At 41.6% G+C, this 8,647-nt stretch overlaps 1 long non-coding RNA gene across 1 annotated transcript; it reads right to left on the bottom strand.

Annotated features, from left to right (window-relative positions):
• Positions 1-2,187: 2,187 nt before the first annotated feature.
• Positions 2,188-8,359, bottom strand: LOC132659831 (uncharacterized). Its single transcript, XR_009600707.1, has 2 exons — positions 8,254-8,359; positions 2,188-7,019 (listed from the first exon to the last, which is right to left on the bottom strand). It is a non-coding gene; the product is annotated as an uncharacterized LOC132659831 (long non-coding RNA).
• Positions 8,360-8,647: the final 288 nt, after the last annotated feature.

The raw sequence follows: 8,647 nt of genomic DNA, 5'->3' as shown, positions 1-8,647 counted from the left end.
TGACTAAATCCACTCAGCCGCCGCTGCCAACTAGATGGGGCCAAATCCTGTTTCTAGATTGTTTACCTTCTTAATTTCTTGTTCACCATAAGGGGTGGCAGATGTGGCAGATGGCTTCTTCTTGCATTCCCCCACCCCCAGCTCCTCAGCAATCTGTATGGGGTGGGGGAGAGGGTGTCGGGGGTTGATGGCATCTGCTGGATTGCAGGCATTGTGTTCCATTTTGGAAGCCTTCATTCACATTTGGAGACCTGAAATCACTGATGGCTGTGGCATTTCTTGCTCACCATATGGCAGATAATATTTCATTTCACCTTGGTTTGTTGTACTGAAACCAGACTCCAGTGCTAATGATTCTATGTTGGAGAATCCATGTTACCTTCAGATGGTGCCATAGAGAGAACATGGTCTCACATCTCAAACTGCTTGCTGGGAAATGTCTGGAAAACTAATTTCAAGTTTAAAAAAGCTTAGAAAAAAGAAATCCACGGAGAGTACCAGGAGCACCCACTAGAGAATCTTCCTATACCCTGTTTCCCCACCATAAACACACACACACAGGAGAACATTCATGAAAGAGTAGGAATGCTGTGTCTAAATGGAGAGAATTTAAATGTTACCAAGAACTTGACCTTTAGAAATTATTGTAAATCAACTAAGCAAAGGGATTTGCACAGGACCATACGCAAATCAGTCAAATGGCTATAATTACACATTTATGTGATTTCATCTTTATGGATAGGCTATGCTTTATGATTTTAGTTTACACCTGAGATCTTGAATAACAAATGCTATTGCTCTTGCCTGGATGCTCTTTATCCTCTTGTTTCACTCAAGTAAATTCCTACACGTCTTTCAAGACTCTTCAAATACAAGGACAGAGTGAAAAGTCCATCCATAGTGGAATTAGGAAGATATGGGTGTTAAACATCTTACCGTCACTTACTAGCTGTGTAACGTCGAGCAATTTACTTAACCTTTCTCACGCATAAAATGGACACACATGACCACCTCTGCAAGTTACTGTGGGCAGTAAACATGACAGTATATGTAGAAGGCCTGGAACATGGCGGGCATTCAGTCAGCAACTAATGGGAGCCAGTATTACTCTGCCTCATCCTCCGAAGCCTTCTCTAGGCCATACTGACACGGCAGTTGCTCTTTCCTCTGTGTTCCCGGAGCCCCTTAAGCACACCTGTAAATACTTACCTCACAGTATTACCTTTATTACATGCCTGTCTCCTCTACATTGTGAGACTCTCACAATGCCATTCATTTCTTTATTCCTTGAATCCAGAGAAGACCCACAAAACAGGTGCTCAGTAAATTCACATTGAGTGAGCGAATGAATGAATGAGAAACTTTGCCTCTGTCTTTTGCAATTCAGTGAATTTAACAGACAGATTGGCAGATATGGTGACACGTAAATGGCCATGCTATGTAACTCAGCAGAAAAAGCCTATTTTTGTTAGCAAAGTGAGACCCACTTGTCTGCCCTCCACCTCCACCTCCACTCTGCATTTATCAGAGTCAGTGAGATTTTGATAAGAAAGACCATACTTGTAATCTCACCTCATGCCTAAGATTAGTATTTCTCTTTCAACTAGGTAGGGATAGACTGCTCTTAGCCCAGGCTGGCAAGGGAGCCTGAAAACCACAAACACATGCACATATACATTAGAGTTGAACACAGGACACTCTGATTATTTGGGATCTCACACTCAACACTGTGACACCCCATTCTCGTGGTTAACACTGCTCAGGTCCCAGGGAGCTGCTTATCCATGTTTTCTGGCCAGTGTCCTTGAAACAAAAGGCAACATCTGAATGCTGTGAAGTTCCTAGGTTGTGCCACTACCTGTACAGATGAAGACTGCTTCGCCAGTGAATACAAAAATGGAAGAGCTTATGTAACAGAAGAAAGATAAGTCCTCTTGTCAGATCCCTCCACTAAGATTCCTTGAATGCAACAGATTCTTCTATAAGAACATACCATCTCCCAGCACTACCAAATAACCATTTACTTGTTTTTCTGCATGCTCTAATTTAAGATCCCAGAGGTACCCATAAATTAATTCAGTATTTGCAGCAGTTCACATGGAGCCTGGCAAGTATTTTGCAAAATTAAACAATTCATATTACTCTTTAATATAAATACACATAAAGTACATGAAACATGACTCTCACTTGATATTGAACACTAGAATCATAAATAACTTTATTTAATAAGATTTCATTACATTTTCAAAATGTCAAGTAAAAAGTTTCAACTTTATTTAAACATTTGATATTCAATTCTTAATGTTTATTAATCATAAATTATATTTCTTCCCTTTAACTTTTGATTTTGAACATTTTAGAAGAATTACTCTTGAAAACATAAAAAAGTAACAATTTTATTTGAAAATTGAATTTATGTTGTTATGATAATATATTCCAATGGCTTTTAAAATAGTATTTAGACATATATACTTCCATTTGAACAGTTTCTCAGGCCCTGCAAATCTACCTGGAAGTGTTCCAGCCAAAGGACTTTTGAGTTGTCTGAGGAGAAATGCTAGATGGGTTCAGATATAAAAGTACAAAGACTTTCTGTTTCATTTTTATTTTATTTTATAATTTATTTACAATGCTGTATTACTTTCACGTATACAGCAAAGTGGTTCAGTTATATATATACATAATATTCTTTTTCAAATTCTTTTCCTGTATAGATTGTGACAGAATATTGAGTAGAGTTCCCTGTGCTGAGAGAGTTAAAGCTTAGGGCCCTTTAAGGAGGAGGTGAACATTCTGGTTCATGATTTCCTTAAGCCTGAGAACTGGCCTTTCTTTAGATTGGGAACTAAAGAACCAATGATCACACACACAAGGTCTTGCTCATGGAAACACTTTTCTTAGGCTCTATGTTAATGATTACAACTGTAAAAAATCTTGCCTGGGAACGTGTTTCTCAAGACTTGTACCCCTGATTACAGAGCAACAGTATATCTTTCCCAGAGACCTTTCCAAGAACCCTTCCTCCCTGGCTAATCTTGTGCCAAAGTTTTCTCAGAATGTATGCTTTGGGTAATGGTCTGGTGAAAGTCTTATACCTTAAGGTATTCTTTTTATCTATTCTCAGCAACTAGCTGAGAAGTAAATAAGGCCATGCTTAAAATGAGGTGGGTTCTCTGCTACCCACTTCTGATGTCTATGTTAGAAGCTTTTTCTCTCACTTTTACTTTAAAGGAAAATCTACACAAAACTCTGAGTGACCGAGACTGTTTTTGGTTCCAGAGTTAAAGCTTCTCCTTTGGAGACCACAAATCCAGTGGCACTGTTCACCATTCACCACTAAGCTATCACCTTGGGGGCTCACCCAGGATCTTCAAAGCAAGGTAAGAATACTCAGAGCTGGAACTCTTTTACTTTTTTACTGTAAAGGCTCTATTTTGCTAACTTGAAAGCATGGACCGAAGTTCTTTTGCCCAATCAGCTTTTCCTGGTCTCTCTGACCATTTCATAACTGTTTGAGGAATTTGAAGCTACTAACCTAGTGTGCCAATCACGTCAGTACTCTTGCCTTGAGAACCACATGAGCAGTATGAAAAGGCAAAAAGATAGGACACTGAAAGATTAACTCCCCACATCAGTAGGTGCCCAATATGCTACTGAAGAATAGTGGAGAAATTACTCCAAAAATAATGAAAAGACAGAACTAAAGCAAAAATAACACCCAACTGGGGATGTGACTGGCGATGGAAGTAAAGTCTGATGTGTAAAGAGCAATATATAGGAACCTGGAGTGTTAGGTCCATGAATCAAGCTAAATTGGAAGTGGTCAAACAGGAGACGGCAAAAGTGAACATCAACATGTTATGAATCAGTGAACTGAAATGGACCAGAATGGGCAAATTTAATACAAATGACCATTGTATCTAAATACCGTGGGCAAGAATCCCTTACAAGAAATGGAGTAACCCTCATAGTCAACAAAAGAGTCTGAAATGTAGTACTTCAGTGCAATATCAAGACAGACAGAATTAACTCTGTTCATTTCTAAGGCAAACCATTCAACGTTATAGCAATCCAAGTCTATGCCCCAACCACTAATGCTGAAGAAGCTGAGGTTGAATGTTTCTTTGATGACCCACAAGACCTTCTAGAACTAACACCAAAAAGAGGTCCTTTATATCATGGGGGACTGTAATGAAAAAGTAGGAAGTCAAGAGATATCTGGAGTAAAAGGCAAGTTTGGCCTTGGAGTACAAAATGAAGCAAGGCAAAGGCTAACAGAGCTTTACAAAGAGAACCCATTGGTCGTAGCAAACACCTTCTTCCAACAACACAAGAGATGACTCTACACATGGACATCACCATATGGTCAGTACTGAAATCAGATTGATTATATGCTTTGCAGCCAAAGATGGAGAACCTCAATATAGTCTGCAAAAACAAGGCTGGGAGCTGACTGTGGCTCTGATCATGAACTCTTTATTGCCAAAATCAACTTAAATTGAAGAAAGTAGGGAAAACCATTAGAACATTCAGGTATGACCTAAACTGAACCCCTTATGATTACACAGTGACAGTGACAAATAGATTCAAAGGATTAGATCTGATAGAGTGTCTGAAGAACTATGGATGGCAGTTAATGACATTGTACAGGAGGCAATGATCAAGACCATTCCCAAGAAAAAGAAATGCAAAAAGCCAAAACGCTTGTCTGAGGAGGCCTTACAAACAACTGAGAAAAGAAGAGAAGAGAAAGGCACAGGAGAAAAGGAAAGATAAACCCATCTGAATGCAGAGTTCCAAAGAACAGCATGGAGAGATAAGAAGGCCTTCCTCAATGATCAATGCAAAGAGCTATAGGAAAACAATTTCTATTTTGGGGGAAAGACTAGAGATCTCTTCCAGAAAATTAGAGATACCAAGGGAACATTTCATACAAAGATGGTCACAGTAACGGATGGAAATGGTATGGGCCTAACAGAAGCTGAAGATATTAAGAAGAGGTGGCAAGAATACACAGAAGAACTATACAAAAAAGGTCTTAATAACCTAGATAACCAGAGTGGTGTGATCACTCACGTAGAATCAGACATCCTGGAATGTGAAGTCAAGTGGGCCTCAGGAAGCATCACTACAAACAAAGCTAATGAAGGTGTTGGAATTCCAGGTGAGCTATTTTAAATCCTAAAAGATGATGCAATGAAAGTGCTGCAATCAATATGCCAGCAAATTTGGAAAACTCAGCAGTGGCCACAAGACTGGAAAAGGTCGATTATCTCACAAGATAACAAAATAATGTGCAAAATTTCCAAGCCAGGCTTCAACAGTACATGAACTAAGAACTTTCAGATGTCCAAGTTGGATTTAGAAAAGGCAGAGGAACCAGAGAGATCAAATTGCCAATATCCACTGGATCATAGAGAAAGCCGAGAGAGTTCCAGAAAAACATCTACTTCTGCTTTATTGACTATGCCAAAGCCTTTGACTGTGTGGATCACAACAAACTGTGGAAAATTCTTTAAGAGATGGGAATACCAGACCACCTTACCTGCCTCCTGAGAAGCCCGTATGCAGGTCAAGTAGCAACAGCTAGAACTGGATGTGAAACAATGGACTGGTTTCAAATTGGGAAAGGAGTACATCAAGGCTGTATATTGTCACCCTGCTTATTTAACTTATATGCAGAGTACATCATGCGAAATGCCGGGCTGGATGAAGCACAAGCTGGAATCAAGATTGTCAGGAGAAATATCAATAACCTCAGATATGCAGATGACACCACCCTTATGGCAGAAAGTGAAGAGGAACAAAAGAGCCTCTTGATGAAAGTGAAAGAGGAGAGTGAAAAAGCTGGCTTAAAACTCAACATTCAAAAGATGAAGATCATAGCATCCAGTCCCATCACTTCATGGCAAATAGATGGGGAAACAATGGAAACAGTGACAGACTTGATTCTCTTGGACTCCAAAATCACTGCAGATGGTAACTGCAGCCATGAAATTAAATGACACTTGCCCCTTGGAAGAAAAGCTATGATCAACCTAGGCAGCGTATTAAAAAGCAGAGACGTCACTTTGCCGACAATGGTTAGTCTAGTCAAAGCGATGGTTTTTCCAGTAGTCATCTATGGCTGTGAGAGTTGGATCATAAAGAAAGCTAAGCACCAAAGAAGTGTTGCTTTTGAACTGTGGAGATCACACCAGTCCATCCTAAAGGAAATAAGTCCTGAATACTCATTGGAAGGACTGATGGTGAATCTGAAGCTCCAATACTATGGCCACCTGATAGGAAGAAGTGACTTATTGGAAAAGACCCTGATGCTGGGAAAGATTGAAGGCAGGAGGAGAAGGGATCAACAGAGAGTGAGATGGTTGGATGGCATCACCGACTCGATGGACATGGTCGCAAGGAGTTGGACACTGCTGAGCAACTGAACTGACTGAACTGAACCTAGTGTGCCAGATTATAGACTTTCAGGGGACCTTCAATCCATGCTCCTATTGTGTTTTTCTAGCCAGACCCCCATTTTGAGTTTTACAGACACTGCAGGCAGGGACACATTAGGGAGTTAGCTAGAGCTCTAGCTCCAGGGACATCTCTCAGACTGGAAATCACCCTCCTGACTCCAGAAACCCAGAGGTGAGTTCTTGTCACCACTATGCCTCTGGACTATATGGACAGAGACATTGCTGATGAGCATGAGATTCCTGAGGATACAGATTGGGGCACCTCAGTTTTGGACAAATTGGAAAAGCAGCACGCTTCTTCCCTTGGTAATGCTAGCTCTTAGCAGACCAGAGAATGCCTGGTGGCTCTGGTCTCAGCTCCTTAGATATTCTTTCTGTACAATCTGCACGACAGGAATAGAAAGGCTGACCTTGACACTCCATGAACAGGATAGACTATCTTTTCACTGCTGGCCAACTCTTCATCACCTCCTTTGCAGTTCCATAGATTGGCATGGCTTTTCTCAGAAGAGACGTTTGGGTTTCACATTTGTCCTTTTGGAATTACCACTTTTCCTGCAACAGGGCACAAACACATACAGTACTCATGGTCCCCTTGTGACTTTGGCATGGGGCACATTCCAGAAGACCATCCTGTGGTACCCTGGGTGGCGTCAGAGAAAAGGGGGAAACAAAATGAAGGCTTTGATGGTAAGGGACTGGACGTCAACATGGGATGCTACCAGGTCCACTCCTGGTGCATCTCCACCCCTCCCTGATGGTGGAACGAGTAGAGTCAAAGAGAACAGGTAGCACACCTGTGTCAATAGGAGACAAGTTAAATCCAATCAGGGAAGGGACACTTAGTGAAAAATTTGTCTCCACCCCCATCTAGAACAGAGAGATACACCTCTGGTAGAAAAACAAGGGTGTCAGATGCCACTTTTTCTCTCTTACAGATGGGAGATTCACACCATTTCAGTCCCATCCCTTTAGACTGTATCTTGGAAAGCCTAGATACACTAAGGAAGTGGTGTAAAGTCACCAGGGGAAGCCACTTTGGGTTTCAATTCTGACCCATTGGTGTATAGTAAAGTCACTCAGAACATGTAGCACTGTCTCATATCATAAGAGCACAAATGAAAACAATAATGAGAGGGGTACCCACTCTTCAGGATTTGGCCATAGGCGCCTTGAAGCAAGCTACACTGCTCCACCCAGCATGTGATATGAGACAAAAGGGAAGCCGTGGGGTGACCATCTTTGACAGGGACTGGCAACGGGTTTGGGACATGGCCAGGGACTTTCCCAACCAGTCCTCACTGTTCCCTCAGAGCAAGCTGAGAGAAAGATGGGCACCTGCACCAGATGAATGGGCAGACTCTGACTGGCCAGTGCAAGGGAGAGGCCAGATATTCTACCCATCACCCAGCCACGCCCTGGGGGAGGGATGCTTCCACAATGAGAAGAAACAGTCGCTGAACATCATCTCTTTCTTTGTCTTACAGATGGGAGCCTCACAAAGTGCCAGTGTTACCCACTAAATTGCATCTTGAAAAAACTGGGATAAGTTTGATAATTGTAATCATCTTATTCATGCTGTTTGCTCCTTGTATCTGTAATTGTATAATGAATTTTGTATCTAAGCAGCTTGAGACTTTTAAGTTACAATGGGTAACTACAATGGTTCAAGCTCCTGCAGTCGCCACAGCCTCCTCCAGCTGTTACTTAGGGCCTCTAGATCAGAGACCCTGAATATTTGGGTAAGGAGAATATGTTGCCTTAACAATTTAGGGTCTGCACCACTTACCAGCAGGAAGAAATTACAGACAATTTCTCCACCCCTTTCCCTGGCAACCATATTCTCCTAAAAGAAAAAGGAGGGAATGAGAGAGTTAAAGCTTAGGCCCTTTAAGAAGGAGGTGAACATTCTTGCTCATGCTTCCCTTAAGCCTTGTGCAACAACGTAGCTTGCCCAAGAACTGGCCTTTCTTTAGGTCTGGAAAATGATCACACACACACAGCACAGCACAGTATATTATTCATGGAAATGCTTTTCTTCAGTTCAGTTCAGTCACTCAGCCATGTCCGACTCTTTGTGACTCCATGGACTACAGCAGGCCAGGCTTCCCTGTCCATCACCAACTCCCAGAGCTTGCTCAAACTCATGTCCATCGAGTCGATGTTGCCATACAACCATCTCA

Source organism: Ovis aries, chromosome 1, assembly GCF_016772045.2.
Source record: "Ovis aries strain OAR_USU_Benz2616 breed Rambouillet chromosome 1, ARS-UI_Ramb_v3.0, whole genome shotgun sequence".
NCBI classification, from domain to species: domain Eukaryota; kingdom Metazoa; phylum Chordata; class Mammalia; order Artiodactyla; family Bovidae; genus Ovis; species Ovis aries.
The sequence above is the reverse complement of the archived record's forward strand: the minus strand, read 5'-3'. Positions and strand labels throughout refer to the sequence as shown.